Raw genomic sequence first — 16696 nt, 5'->3', positions numbered from 1 at the left:
CTATGGGGCATTATATAGGGGCATTTAATACTTGCACCTATTTTGGTGGCACTATGGGGAAGAGAAGCATTATGGAGGGATCTATGTGGGGCAGTCTATAGGGGCATTTTATACTGCCACATTATGAAGGGCACTATGGAGACGGGGAGGAGCACTATGGGGGAATCTTCTGGGGGCACTATATAGGATGGGGAGGAGCACTATGGGGGCATCTTCTGGGGGAACTATATAAGAGTATTTTATACTGGCACAAATTATAGAGGCACTAAGGGCACCTTAGCTCAACTGGGGGCACTAAGTGTTTTTTGTAGTGGCACACAGTACGGGTCATTTGATCACATGAGGGTACTCTGGGGGCATTGGCTCTACTGGATTTTTTCTTTTTTTTTACTGCCACACAACACAGCATTTTTTTGTACTGACGCACATTATAAGGGGGCTTTATTACAACTGGGGGACTATGGGAGCATTATTACTTCTGGGACACAATTACTGTTGGGGGCACTGTAGGAGCACTGTTACTACTAAGTGCACTCTGGCACAGAATTATTACTATTGCTGGGATTTTGGGGAGCACTATTACTATGGGGGGCACCCTGCCACAGTATCAGCTTAGCACAGTTATTTTTGGGGGACATTATGGTTACACCATTAGTGTCAGGGGCACTATTTGCTGGGTGCAGTTATTTTTTAGAGCATTGTGTTCCAATAATTATTGATGGGGGCGCTATCTGTGTGTAACTAGTATTTTCAGGGGGTTTATCTGTTTCTACAGTATAGTTTTCGGGGGCACAGCGTCTCAGTATTGGGGGTGCATGATGGGATGTTGAGAAGGTGGGAGGAAAAGTAGAAAACTAAGATGTCTGTCAAACTCTGCAGAGATGAGAGATGGCTGAAAGAAATCATCATGGCGGTCTGGTCTGAATGGAGAAGATGAAGAAAGAGAACATCTACATCAGAGGAGACGTCACTGGATGTAAGAGGTATGTGGCTTCCTTCAGATAGTGATCCTGGCCTGCTGGATGCAGACAGAATGCCCGCCGGCCCCATTAACTATCACTAACTTTTATTTTGAACATAGTGAAGAGAAATTCTGTACCAAGTGTAGGTGACGTGGGAGGCGTGATATGTGGGTGGGGCTGTTTGTGGGTGTGGCTTGAGGGTGGGCGGGGACACAGGAGCCCCATAATCTCCTATTGCCCGGGGGGCTCCATGAGTTGTCAGTCCGCCCCTGTCCGCGCATACGCCATTACTGTAAGTATTGGCACACGCATAAATATATTTCATAACAAATTTGAACTCGGATTTGTCGCATGTGCCGCAATCATTAATGAATCCGGGTTGGAATTCGTTCTGAAATACATTTATGCATGTGCCGAAACTTACAGTAAGGTCACATGTGGAAGGCACAAAGTCTCGCCATAAGGCGGCCATCTTAGTGTAGCCTCAGCGGATCCCATACAATATAATATATTCATATATACAAGACAAACCCGATTCACTCGTCATCACTAATCCATGTGTTTCTAAATCATATGTTTTTTTCAGAAACCGCGCTCCCAGTCGCCATGCCCCTGAAATGAGTCGTCAAACCATTACTTGGAGCCGATTTCTTCGGATTTTACTGCACTTCCTAATACTTTTTTTACTTTGCAGTTGCAGCTGCACCTATATTTTAAGCCTCCCTTACAAAGGGCACTATGGAAGAGACTCATTTAGAGATGGTCACCCAACTTTCTAAACAGCATGGGTGAATCCTGAATAAATTGACTACTCAACTTTCCTAAAGTCTTGAATGACAAACAATCCTTGTTATAATCAATCCACTATCTGTATATGGTAAAGCACATTTGCCATTCAATACTCGAAAAAAGCTGAGTGCCAGCCAAGACCATAGTGGTGGGCACCTAGATTTTCTAGATTCCCTATCATTGTATAACTAGACCAGGGATGGTCCACCTGAGGCTCTCCAGCTGTTGCAAAACTACAAATCCAATCTAGACTTCCTACAACTATCAGCCTACAGCAGGGCATGTTGGGAGTTGTAGTTTTGCAACAGCTGGAGAGCCGCAGGTTAGCCATGCCTGAACTAGACCCTTGCCATTCAGGACTCTAGAAAAGCGCTGTGATAACCCCAGTGGCATCAATCGCCAACCATGGTTGTTGTCGTCCATCTTTTGCAGGAATAGATTAGATTCTAGATTAGAATTGATGACACCTAGAAAGGAGAACATTTTGATTTTAGGGAAAAGGTCTCTGACTTTCGGCTATGTCCACCCTTTTGGGGTGCAGCGCACAGCCATTTTGCAGTATTAGTATGCAGACATTTTATGAGCAAAGCAACAAACCGAGAGGATGAAAGCAGATTATCGGAGTTGCCATTTACAAGGTGGCACCTCCAGAAACTAATAGATCCAGAATGTTTTTTTATTCACAGCAAAACGTCCAGTAAATGGAGACAGCGGAGAAGTGAAGACAGTGACCCCATAGTTATCCCAGTTTGTTTCTCTGACACACCATAACAAGACAAAATGATAGATCCTCAATTCAATGCATCCATTTATTTTACTAAAACAAATAATCCACCTTCAGTACGTCACAAAATCAGCTGCTGATGCAGAGGACACACCAGGCAACAAATATGTATAATCTCACCCAGGCTTTGCAGAACATGGCAAAAAAATTATGTCACAAAAATTGGGATTTCTCAGGATGCCATGCAGTGAGGAATTACAAGGATGGCAGCCATGCTATTTGCTGAATTAAAGGGTAGGTTGATATTTGGTGAGCAGCATGTGAACCTGTGCTGAAATCAAGTGCAAAAATTCCCTAATAGACCGCTATGATCTGTGTCCATATAACAGCGCCACACAGTGCCAGTCAGGTCTCTGTACTACTATTGCTGTGTCCAAATAGCATTGCTAAATGAGTAAATATCCTTTTGAGCACCACCTCTGGCACCCAGGGCACATGACCACCCAACCGGCCCATAATAACAGTGCCATAAAGTGCCCATGCATGTCTAAATAACAGCATCCACATGTCCCATGTGTCTAAAGAGCAATGCCATCGAGAGGAGTAGTTAAAGGCTATGTACACCTTTGGGGCATTTTTTTAAATTATTGCACGGTATTCCTTTTGGGCTAAAAATCTTTTTTCAATTGGTCTTTATTAAAAATTGTGAACCACTGTCTTTGTGCATCCTTGAGTTTCTCTAGTAGCAGGATCTGTATTTTCACTGTGTTTTACTGTGTTCCATCAGGCAGCTCAGTTGACGGCTCCTTATCTCCGACCTTATAAGCACTCATTAGAGCTCAGTTCTTATCTTACTAATTAGAATGTGTGTTAAATAAGTGTTGATGACCTTTTAGTAATTTAGAGATAAAGTTTATTAGATGAGGCCACAAAGTGAAAGTAAAAACTACGATTCACACAGTTAGAAAAACAGTTAACCCTTTGTAACAATTTTTTTTATTTTTTAGCTCAAAATGAGTAAAATGCCCCCAAAGGTGTACATAGCCTTTAAGCTTTCCATCACACAAGGCAAAGATTTAGCTGCCCTTGCCCTGTAACTAAATACCCTTATTGGTACCAACCCTGGACACCAAGGGCATAAGGCAACATGCAGTTACCTGTAATAGTGCCATAAATAGTCCGATAACAATACCATACAGAACCATACACAGTATCATATAGAGAATACATGTCCAAGTAACACTACTGTCGAGTAGCAAAAAAAACCACTGCAATACAGTGCCAAATGTGACACTGCTCTACACATCCACATCACAGGACCGTACAAATCCTATACAACAGTGCCATACAGTATCGTACAGTACAGACCAAAAGTTTGGACACACCTTCTCATTCAAAGAGTTTTCTTTATTTTCATGACTATGAAGGCATCAAAATTATGAATTAACACATGTGGAATTATATACATAACAAACAAGTGTGAAACAACTGAAAATATGTCATATTCTAGGTTCTTCAAAGTAGCCACCTTTTGCTTTGATTACTGCTTTGCACACTCTTGGCATTCTCTTGATGAGCTTCAAGAGGTAGTCCCCTGAAATGGTCTTCACTTCACAGGTGTGCCCTGTCAGGTTTAATAAGTGGGATTTCTTGCCTTATAAATGGGGTTGGGACCATCAGTTGCGTTGAGGAGAAGTCAGGTGGATACACAGCTGATAGTCCTACTGAATAGACTGTTAGAATTGGTATTATGGCAAGAAAAAAGCAGCTAAGAAAAGAAAAACGAGTGGCCATCATTACTTTAAGAAATGAAGGTCAGTCAGTCAGCCGAAAAATTGGGAAAACTTTGAAAGTAAGGGCTATTTGACCATGAAGGAGAGTGATGGGGTGCTGCGCCAGATGACCTGGCCTCCACAGTCACCGGACCTGAACCCAATCGAGATGTTTTGGGGTGAGCTGGACCGCAGAGGGAAGGCAAAAGGGCCAACAAGTGCTAAGCATCTCTGGGAACTCCTTCAAGACTGTTGGAAGACCATTTCAGGGGACTACCTCTTTAAGCTCATCAAGAGAATGCCAAGAGTGTGCAAAGCAGTAACCAAAGCAAAAGGTGGCTACTTTGAAGAACCTAGAATATGACATATTTTCAGTTGTTTCACACTTGTTTGTTATGTATATAATTCCACATGTGTTAATTCATAGTTTTGATGCCTTCATAGTCATGAAAATAAAGAAAACTCTTTGAATGAGAAGGTGTGTCCAAACTTTTGGTCTGTACTGTATGTGACTAAATAATGCTGCCAGACATAAGCTGGGTAAAGGCCAGATACCATCATAGTCAATGGGGCCGACAGGCATTGCGGTAACATCTGGAGAGCTCCAGCAGGCTGTTCTATGCCAGAGTGGCCTTCCGGAGACTGGTAACGCAGATGTGAAAAAAGCCTAAAAAACCCACCATCAAGTGCAAAAATCAGCAACCAACACAATAGCAACACAGCTGAGTCTGGATGTCTAGATGGGGTAAGATGGAGCAGATGTAGACCCGTAGATGGCGGAAACCCCAGGGGCAAGTGTCCCATTTCTCTTCCTATAATCTGGTCCTGGGAACGGCTCCATATTTCTCATGAACAAGAAGGAGATTCGTGAAGGTCTTTGGGGAAATAAAATATTCTCCTCGCCTGGTCATAACTGAGGAAGTCTTGCATGAACTGATAATAAAATTTTAGCTCAATTCAATATGACTGTAGAGTACTCTTCTGTCAGAATTCTTGTTTCACCTGAAAAAAAAATAATGGAAAAATACATTTTGATAACTAAATAATTATGTGATATCATATTACCTCTCTCCCCCAATGGAGACCTTCCCCAGATCAAGCTGGCCCTATCTTCCATGGCATGTATCTAGCAGACAAAGACTAGACCCCACCACCTGAAGATGGGGTGACCACACTGTAGCAGCAGGGGCACCTACTTTTTAGGTTTCATGTTCTGAAGCCCAAGATGGTTCTTCGCTCCCAGATAGATTGCAGTGGTGCCCCCAGCTGTTCCAGGTGCAGTCCAAAGGCACAAGTCATATACCAATACAAGAAGTCCGCAACATGAACCAATACGTTAAAATAGAATTTTCATTCTTCATCCATTAAAATAGGAGAGTTGCATATAAATCAGCCAACACATTAAAAGATTTTTGGATTGTATGGAAGAGGAAGAAAATTGTCAATGTTTTTTATCCTATTAATCCCTTCAATTTGTACTTTCCAATATCGCCTTCCAGTTTGGACAACAGTGGTATTGACAGCTGTCCGGGACCTGCGACGGTGACACCAGTTGTACCGATGTTCTCCATCCTATTTCTGGCAGCTTTCGAGGAGGATTATACAACATTAATAATCCCTTTCTTTCAAACTTAAAATTATTTTGGAGACACCTTGTTCATATTATCATTTGGGACAGGGATAATGAGTCATTTTTGGCATTTTTAAACTACATTAAAACCCAACGTTTACAACATGAGATTTACTGCTAACCGTGGAGACAGGAGGATTGAGTTACTTGATGTGCTCATTGAGAATAAGGGTAGGTTCAGAAAAAATGTGGCGGGTAACTCTTTCCCGTTTTTTAGCGTTCCCCCCACCACCAAGTGAAGAGGTCACCGCCATACTGCCAATTTTGGAGGCTTTAAGAAGAAATAACAGCTCAGAGGAGGAGTTTGAGTGGCAGGCCTATGAGCTAAAACAACAACTTTTTGCTAAAGCCATGAGCAGGCCAAGTAGTGGAGGCGGACCATGGTACCCTGATAGGAGCTTATGGTAGGAATAAGACTACCTCAGCTGCTGCAGAATCTCACAATACGAACCTCAGCTGCTGCAGAACATCATAGTACACATCACAGCCGCTGGAGGTGCCTCATAATAAACACCTCAGCTGCTGCAGAACCTCATAATAAACACCTCAGCTGATGCAGAATCCTATAATACACACCTCAGCTGTTGCAGAACCTCATAATAAACACCTCAGCTGTTGCAGAACCTCATAATACACACCTCAGCTGCTGCAGAACCTTATAATACACACCTCCACTACTGCAGAACCTCATAATACACACCTCAGCTGCTGCAGAACACCATCATCCACATTTCAGCTCCTAAAGAACAATATAATAAAGAAGTCATCCACTGCAGAACATCATAATACATACCTTAGCTGCTGCAGAACCTCATAATACACGCATCAGATGCTGCATTTGATGTTCATTTTACATCGGTCTTAGGGTGCAATGTATCAAGTGTGCTACGCCAGGAAAAGTGGAGCGATTTTACCTGTTTAGTTAGTGGTGTAGGAATTTGTGTTACATTTATGACGAATTTGCCAATGCCACAGAGTTGCATATTGATACATTGCCCCTTACTCTCTCCCCACTGGTGCGAGATTCACCACATTTATTAATAGGTGTGCAGCCCAGCAGGTCTGTGCGCCAGGAGCTAGGGTGGATTTCAGGTAGGGCTGCATGATATATCGCAAAAAATAATCGAATTGCGATAATCGGCAAATGCGATATGGCGATTCGGCCGACCCGAAAATGCTGCGATTATATATGAAGGGGCCCCTATTGATAAAATGGCCAGCCTCTGTACTTACTTTCACGATGAATGCACTGCAGCGAGCGGGAGCGAGCGAGGGGGCCGGCCGGCGAGTGACTGACGTCACTTAGTCACGCTCCTGCTTCCTGAATTAAGTGGGAGGAGCGTTACAGTGACGTCAGTCACGCGCCGGCCGGTGTTCTATGAAAAAGCCCTAAGTCACGTGGTGTGCCGGGGGTGTGTGTGCTCATAATCAGTTATACGGTGGCCGCTCGCTCGGCAGTAATCCTTCACCAGCATCCATAATCCAGCATATTGGGGGGAATTGCTGGCTTTGATCCAGGGGGCTGCAGCATATTGGGGGGCATTGCAGTGTGAGACAACAAAACAAAAGATCTTCTTACACCAGAGGGCGGTTGGGCGCACGCACGCGCGCCTGCACGAGTTAGCCAGCGCTGACTGTAATTTTACTTTAACCTGCACGATGTTACTGCACTTGCGTGGAGGGGCCAACACACCCACTACGTCACGTGGGTTAAGGGTTTTTGCCGAGCGAGCGCTGGCTGTAATTTCTCTTTAGCAGTGCACTGCGCATGCGCAGGAGCACCCCCCCCCCCGGCACACCATGTGACTTAAGGCTTTTTCATAGAACACCGGCTCGCTCGCTGCCGCTCTCTACAGTGCATTCATAGTGAAAGTACAGAGGCTGGCCATTTTATGAATAGGAGAGTTATGTGCGCAGTTTAGGGCACATGAGGGGACACATAGGGCCATGAGGGGGACCAGCATAAGATGCTATATGTGTGTCTTATGCTGGCCCCCCTCGTGGCCCCATGTTTCATAGCACACATCCCCTATAACAGTGCCATCCACAGATCCCCCACATAACAGCGTCCTCCACAGATCCCCCACATAACAGCGTCCTCCACAGATCCCCCACATAACAGCGTCCTCCACAGATCCCCCACATAACAGCGTCCTCCACAGATCCCCCACATAACAGCGTCCTCCACAGATCCCCCACATAACAGCGTCATCCACAGATCCCCCACATAACAGCGTCATCCACAGATCCCCCACATAACAGCGTCATCCACAGATCCCCCACATAACAGCGTCATCCACAGATCCCCCATAACAGTGTCCTCCACAGATCCCCCACATAACAGCGTCATCCACAGATCCCCCACATAACAGCGTCATCCACAGATCCACCACATAACAGCTCCATCAACAGATCCCCCACATAACAGTGCCATCCACAGATCCCCCACATAACAGCGTCATCCACAGATCCCCCACATAACAGCGTCATCCACAGATCCCCCACATAACAGCGTCATCCACAGATCCCCCACATAACAGTGCCATCCACAGATCCCCCACATAACAGTGCCATCCACAGATCCCCCACATAACAGTGCCATCCACAGATCCCCCACATAACAGCGTCATCCACAGATCCCCCACATAACAGCGTCATCCACAGATCCCCCACATAACAGTGCCATCCACAGATCCCCCACATAACAGTGCCATCCACAGATCCCCCACATAACAGTGCCATCCACAGATCCCCCACATAACAGTGCCATCCACAGATCCCCCACATAACAGCGTCATCCACAGATCCCCCACATAACAGCGTCATCCACAGATCCCCCACATAACAGTGCCATCCACAGATCCCCCACATAACAGTGCCATCCACAGATCCCCCACATAACAGCGTCATCCACAGATCCCCCATAACAGTGCCATCCACAGATCCCCCACATAACAGTGCCATCCACAGATCCCCCACATAACAGTGTCATCCACAGATCCCCCACATAACAGCGTCATCCACAGATCCCCCACATAACAGCGTCATCCACAGATCCCCCACATAACAGCCCTAATCGCAATCGCACAAAATTCCCATATTGTGCAGCCCTAATTTCAGGTATAATTTATGGCAGTTTTCTGGTGTAAATTATAATGCATGTGCCAGACCAGCTAGGCCCAGACCTGCCCACTCCCTGCTCAGCTGATCGTTCCAAAAAGTGGTGAATAAAACCCCAAAAAGTCACACCTTTTTAGGCAAACAGAGACAGACCAGTGATGATGATTGGCCATTTCAATCACTAGAGGAGAGGGAGTGACTAAAGCAGATCGACGACGCAGTGCTCCAAGAGGCTAGGCCTGCTCCTTGGTACTCCGAGCATCTAAAGGAATTTATAGGAATTTCGCAATAAAGACATATTGGATTGCTGCAAGAGAGAGGTTCTTGCAATTAGCATGACCAACCCTACCGGGCAGTATGCCTGGTTTACTGGGGTTGATCATGCCGCCAGATGCTCTTTAAGCAACGTACTTACTGTATGGCCACCTCTTATATGCAAGATAAAAACATTAGAAGATATAAAGGAGACTTGTGAACATAAAAAAGTTTGAAACTAATCTATACAAGTGTGCGTGTACACAGTACACAACCTAAAAAAAAATTGGGAGCACCAGGTGCATACACAGATCTCATAGGGCCCCATAGTAAAACTTAGAATGGTCACCCTGCCTCTCTAGTTTCCCAGTATGTGTGCGACGATCACTCCTAGGCAGTGCAAAGCACCACGCCCCAAATTTCCGTTAAATTTCAGAAGAAATTTTAAGTTAAAAATTGTAATACAAAATGCAGTCCTCATCACCTATCTAAAACAGGAACTAAATAAATATGGCGCTTATTCTGAACACCATATATCTTAATGTATTTACACCACACAATTGGCATCCCTTTTATTACAAAGCTGACTGCCTGCTGCCACCACTAGGGGGAGCTCAGTGCATAAGAATGTATACAGTTACCATTTAGAGTGAGTTCACCCCACTGCTAGAGGAGCAGAACAACTAAATTAACGGAAATGCCAAATCCGACACACAACTGAGACAAACGGAGCTGAACAGACTCCACTGACTACAATGGAGTCCATTCAGTTTCCGTTTGGGATCCGGTTTTCTTACAGGACAAAAAAGGTTCTGCACGCAGGACTTTTTTTGTCTGGTCTTTTTGATGGGATTTGAGACAGAGACTTCCGATGTGAACAAACCCAAACTGAAATGGAAGCTGAAATAATCTCTTTGCATTGAGCTCCCCCTAGTGGCAGCTGCATGAAAATGCAGTGTTTTCTTGTAGAGATCAGCGTCAGGCCCCATAGAAAACCAACTCACCATGTTAGCGTTCTGTTCGCTCCCCAGTTAATGTGATTTTTATTTTTTTTAACCAAAGGGTCACTTTTACGTATCAAAAATTAACAAAAATAATAATTTTTGTTTACTTATTCAAAAGTAAAAAAGTTTTCTAATGTAGTCAATTAAAAAATATATAAATGTTGTATCTCCAGAGGCATTATAAAGTTATCAGAAAGAAATAGAAGAATTCTAATTTTTGCATCCTCCACCCCAAGAAAAAAAAAGAAGAAGAAAAATTAAACATTAAAGGGGCTTCCAAATGAATTCAAAATTTTTCCCCATAGCACAGAATGCTTTCAATGTAAAAATCATGCTATCCTAGCGTGTTTCGCGTGTTGTTCTCAGCGCCACCCGTCTGGTCCACACTCTTTTTGTATGCACGGCTAGAGTGGTGCAGATTATTACCGCTGCAGATTATCCCTGTCCTTAGCGGGGTATGGTATGTGACCACTGAGGACAGTGACTGGCTGCAGCGGTCACTTGCTGTACATCTGGCATGTAGCCGTGTATACCAACATCGGGAGGAGGACCGGTGGTGCTGAGAACATTGGGGAAGAAACGGTGAGATTCTGATGTTTTTTACTTTAAGGTGTTCTGCATCACCGCGACATTTTCGAGGACAACCCCTTTAAGTTGTATGTAACTTAATAGGCTTCTACTAAATTATAAAAGTTATCATAAAACGATGTAAGAAGAAATCCTGTCTGTGACCTTCAGAGATGAATCACGTTTGTCCTCATAAGCTCATCTGATCATATGACATTCATTTTAAAGATGGTGGGGGGACGTTTATGAAGACTGGTGCTTTCCACACCACTCTCAAGTCCCTCTGCGCGGCCAGAGGAAGCAGGACTCTACATAAGGGCTCGTTCACACGAAAGTTTTTTGCGTTCCGTTTACGGAACCATTCATTTCAATGGTTCCGCAAAAAAATAAAGAATGTACTCCATATGCATTCCGTGTCCGTATTTCCGTTCCGTTGAAAGATAGAACATGTCCTTTTATTGCCCGCAAATCACGTTCCGTGGCTCCATTCAAGTCAATGGGTCCGCAAAAAAAGACTGAACACATACGGAAATGCATCCGTACGTCTTCCGTATCCGTTCCGTTTTTGCGGAACCATCTATTGAAAATTTTATGCCCAGCCCAATTTTTTCTAAAAACGGAACGGAAAAGAAACGGAAACAAAAAACGGTACAACGGATTCATGAAAAACAGCCCGCAAAACACTGAAAAAGACATACGGTCGTGTGAACGAGCCCTAAAACTGGAGTTTTGTCTGGCAGGCAACTTGCTGGCGTAGATTTAATCCGTTTTCAACGCCAAAAAACTGCGTGGAAAATGATAAATGATCTGGGCCTATCGGCCTGCACTCCCCCTCCCCACTTTGGAAAAGTTACAAATTTTATTTCACAAGAGGCGTGTGGCACAATCTGTGACCTATTTACGTAGATTAGTAAATGCCCCCCTGTGTTGCACGTATCAGGCCGCACCGTCCCCCTTACTTACAGAAGAAACCGAATCCAGATCATTCGTCTTGTAAACATTTAGGGGGAGATTTATCACAATTTTGTGGGTAAAACTCTGTGCTTGCGACTTTTTAAACACCACTTGCAAAATATTTTGCCGCAAGCAGCGCTTTTGTACCACCTTCGCCACTTTTTGAAAAAGGGGGGGCGTGCTGAGGGCGGAAATCTATGGCAGTTCATTCTGGCGCACGCCCTTGTGCCTCGTTATAAATTAGACCCACTGCCGTAAAATGCCAGTCTTTGATAAGAAGGGTAATGAATGGTATGTACCACAAGGGGGAGCTGTGGATTCACCATAGAGTGTGAAACCGTAAATAATTTGTAGATAATTCTTATACATATATAGGAATGTGGCATTCAGAGGATTTTTGTAGTCTTCAAAACCTAGATAGATAAATATATGATAAATATCGATACGAGAGATAAATATACGATGGGCAGATCAATATGAGTTAGATAGATCAGCAAGAGAAACCTCAGGATAGGTCATCAGTATCTAAACAGTGGGGGTCCGACAACAGGGACCCCGGCCGATCATCTTTTTGAGGAAGAGCGGTGAGCGCCATGGCCTTCTCGCTGCTTACCCTAGGCCAGAGACGCCACACTCATCGCCACATGGCCTAGGCGCGAATGGCGCCGAGCTGCAATACGAAGCACAGCCGCTATACAATGTACGGAGCTGTGTTTGGTGAGCTGGAGCTCCTGTGAGCGCCGCAGCCTTCTCCCAGCTCACCAGCGCCGTATATTGTATAGTAATGTATAGATAGCAGGAACCGCAGGTTGGCACAAAGACACCTTACCAGGACACTTGGGTAGAGAATAAAGGATCTTCTTCTTTATTGGGTATTCTTTTTTTTGTCAAGTTTAAAACAAGGCGTTTCGGGGGTCTAGAGTCCCCTTCATCAGGTTAAAATGGCTTAACAAACAATAAAACATGTACAACAGGTATTTAAACCCTAAAAATTTGCTAGGCTGTGCTTGGAATTGCATCTCAGCGCCATTCACGTCAGTGCCTTGGCCAGGTGACCGATGAATGTGATGCCATATGGTCTAGGCTACGCTGCGGGAAGGCCATAGTACTACAGCGAGCGCCGCAGCCTTCTCAAAGAGCTGATCGTCCGGGTGTCAGACCCCCACTGATGACCTATCCAGAGGATAGGTTATCAGTATAAAACCTCTTTATTAGTGTGTGCGCCAATATAAAAGTAAAGTTGGCCAAGAGATGAATTTAGAGATGAGCGAATTTGGTTCAGCTGAAATAGTCGCCTGATTTGATTCTGGATCGATTCTAACTGAATCAAAAGTGCTCCGACTGTCTTGAAAATTTGTGTATGGCACTCTGAGGTCTCCTAGGTCTCATATTTTTTCTCTCTCTATTCTCTCATTTTTTATCTTATTTTTTTATGATTTTCTCCAAAATCCGCAGAAATCATATCACGAAAAATTTGGATTCGTGTTTTTACAAACTCCAGGTCGAATCCGATTAGTTTTGAATCGATTCGCTCATCTCTAGATGCAGTAGAACTTTTTTTTCCCCTAATCTTGCGCAACCCATTTAGGCTCAGTTTAGTTAGAATTATTTTCTGCACTTTCTTGCAATGAATATCATGGACTCACTGCATGTAATGACATATGGATGTGAACCTCTAATCAATGTGTTTCTGGAAGGACAAATTCAGACGTCCGTTTCAATTTCCATCTGCAAAATATGGATGTAGGTGGTTGTCAGTGTAGTGTCCGGGGGCGTCAGCTTTTATTCCGGACCAATTCACTTGAATGAATGAGTCTCAGATGGAAAATGGACATGAATGGTGCATGCTTCGAGTTCCTTGCCATGGACCAATGGAGCAATTCATACTGATGGGTGAACTGAACCGTTCACTCTACTGGGTCTGTGTGCTAGGCAGGTACAGTCTAGATGGCGGATGGACAGAAAATACCTGCATAATATTGAGGAAGTGGAACTAAATTAAATGGCCACTGTACTTTCAGCACACTTTGCCTAAATCAGCAGTACAGGCAAATATTAGAAACTTTGTAATACATCTTATCAGAGAAAAATGCCTCTTTCTCCAGTTATCAGCTCTTTCCTCTTCTCTCTTTATTTAAGTCTGGATTTGCACGTTACCTTAAACAACAAGCATGCTTTAACTATTTGGCCTGTGTTGTTCGTGCATCAAGATTTTTCAAAAAGTTCTGATTCTACCCCAAAAAATTAGAGCGAGAGGGAATTTTCCCTTTCAGCCACCAAGTACAAGTGCTACAAGAATAATTTTTTAATATGAAGGTCTAAATAATCTAGAGAATAAAGTGCAGTGTGAGGAGGACTGCTCCAGAGAAAGAAATTGTCTGAACTGTGACATCTGCTGTTAGTACTGCACTGTAACTTTAAACTGCGAGTCAAGAAATGTTCTACTGATTAACCTTCCTTATTATTGCCTCACACTTCAGGGAACACTGCCTCGCACCTCCAAACCCAGTTCCACCAAGGGCACACCACACAACTCTAGGCAGGAGAACCCCAGAACCGAAGAGGGCTCCGAAGGGAAGAAAGGATGCGTCCTTCCCATCACTGCACTGCCCATGTGAGGACCACCACCCTGACTAACTACTGCACCCATCACACCACTACTCCTGTCCTCCACTCATTCTTCCTGGGCCCACTGCACTGGTTCAGCCAACAACTGTCAGAATCAGGCTTGTCGATGGTTTTTACATTCATCTTTATTACAGAACATCTGGACTGTGGTCGTAGAATGGGATTGTATGAAATGGTAGAATTTCTCTCTTTATTGGTTTCCAGCAGGAGGTGAGAGACGTTCTCATAGAGCAGTGAGGAGATGCAGCAGGCGGGGGTCACTCCCAGCACGTTGGGGGCTGTTTCCTGGTAGAAGTGGTGGAAACCTTTCCTATAAGACAGAAGAGACAGGACTAGGACCTCATGTTGTAAGGTAGCGCCCCGTCCTCTCTGTTAGCCGCTGCACATCAGTCAGTGTAGTCTGGCCCGCCCCCAGTCATTTGTTATTGGGCAGCTAGGGGGCGCTCCAGACTACATGGGCAGAGTGCCGTGTTCTTGTAGAGACTTCAGATTTCTCCCATTACATTAATACTAGGGGAATCCTCTGGAAAATTCCCAGCACCCCCGAGATGTGGATTATGTCCTCATGTACACAATGGTATTCCAGCTCCCTACAACCTCCCAGTTACATCATGTGGCACCTAAAGGAGTCTATGGGGCCTCCTACATCTCCATACGCTTCAGATTTCATACTTCATTGTATCTTAGATTACGTATGAGACAAAGGCGACATAGCCGTAGACCCCCATTCACCTGCCTGAGGCCTGACCACAGCAGACTGCACTTTTCCATACAGTGGGCCACCCCCAACATTTGACCATTGAGAGCTGGTGTAGATTTCACTTCTGTCACACGGACCTGTCAGGCAGAGTCACAATCATTAGGAGGCCTGAAGATCTCCGTAATTGTGGTGCATCGGATGCCAGCGGGACAGAGATTAGGACCAGTGTATAAATCACCGCTTCTAATACATGTTCCAGACCAGAGCCTATAACATCCTAGAGCAGAGCTCACATCGACTTACCTCCATGTCTATCTGATAACATCTATAACCCTCCAGCATTCATTATGGGGTAAGTAGCGTCACAGCAAATGTCCGCGACGAGGCAGCCATTGTGAAGTATTCCATTCAGAGTGATGGATGAATGATAACGCTGAGCAGTACTGGGGTCCATGACACTAAGCTACTAAAGAGAGGAGGGAGACATGAACCGTGAACAGGCGGCACTGCATGCACTGAATACGCCTTGCAAAAACCGAGCCAGATGCAGTCAGGAACACTTCTAAACGTGGTGCTCAGCAAAATAGTGTATAGTATACAAATGGCAACTTGGAGAGAGAAGTGAAAAACAAAGTTGCGGCACTCACCGAAGTGTATCAAAAAGTATCCTTTATTGTAGCTTCCTCAACAGGTAGCAGTGGGGATCCAGGGCGGACACATAGTTGCGAGCAGCGACGGCCGTTTCGCGCGCTCAGACGCGCTTCCTCAGGCCACTGATTACGTCATTGCGCATATGTGCGCTTTATGCAAAGTGGATGAGGGGACGGCCGACGCCGTCAGCTAGTATCTCACTCCCACGGATATGACGTGTTAAAATTACATGCAAAACGACAGGTTAGGTTACAATCATATGGTTAATTGGGCCAGAATTAGGACAAATAAAGGGAGCATATACATAGAGAGGACGAATGTTGCAAAATACATATTAGAGCATGTAAGAGATTCGGAAATGAGATAACTGGTCTAAGCTACGGTAATGGATCAGAATGCTTTAACATGGACCAAAGTCCGCGGTACGTGTATAAGGCCTGATAGAACAGCTACAAAGCTTTTTGCTGCAAGGGATGAAAAGGGAGGATCTGCTTCTACATGGGAAAGACAAATCGCCACAAAGTCCCTCCATATATGGGCGCCTGGAATGTCACAAGAATACAGACATGTCATTTCTGTCATTCATTCCTACCGCACGCATGGCTTCCGTACGCATAATCCACCTTGCCTCCCTCTGCAGGAGTAGGCGATGCCGGTCACCACCCCGAGGGATAGGGCGGACATGCTCTACGCCCGCAAAGGAGAGACAACGCGGATACGCGTCGTGGGCCGTGCGGATATGTTCAATGAGGCGAGGGCTGCCTTTGCCTGATCGAATGGAACCAACATGTTCGCGAATGCGCTCAAAAAGGGGGCGAATTGTCTTTCCAATGTAGAAGCGTCTGCAGGGACAGAAAACTACATATACCACGTATGACGTACGGCAGTTAATAAAGTCCCGTACTGTATGTGATACACTGCCTATTTGTAGATTCCTGGA

At 44.8% G+C, this 16696-nt stretch overlaps 1 long non-coding RNA gene across 2 annotated transcripts in view; it reads right to left on the bottom strand.

The window, feature by feature from the left end:
• Positions 1 to 5197: 5197 nt before the first annotated feature.
• LOC120982586 overlaps positions 5198 to 16696 on the bottom strand; it is a 46692-nt gene continuing 35193 nt past the window's right edge. For both annotated transcript variants that reach the window (XR_005774951.1, XR_005774950.1), the window contains 2 exons: positions 14523 to 14715; positions 5198 to 5249 (listed from right to left, as the gene is read on the bottom strand). This is a non-coding gene — a long non-coding RNA (uncharacterized LOC120982586). The remainder of the gene's footprint in view (positions 5250 to 14522; positions 14716 to 16696) is intronic.

This window comes from Bufo bufo, chromosome 11 (genome assembly GCF_905171765.1).
Source record: "Bufo bufo chromosome 11, aBufBuf1.1, whole genome shotgun sequence".
NCBI lineage: Eukaryota > Metazoa > Chordata > Amphibia > Anura > Bufonidae > Bufo > Bufo bufo.
Note: the sequence above shows the minus strand (reverse complement) of the source record. Positions and strands in the feature narration are given on the sequence as shown.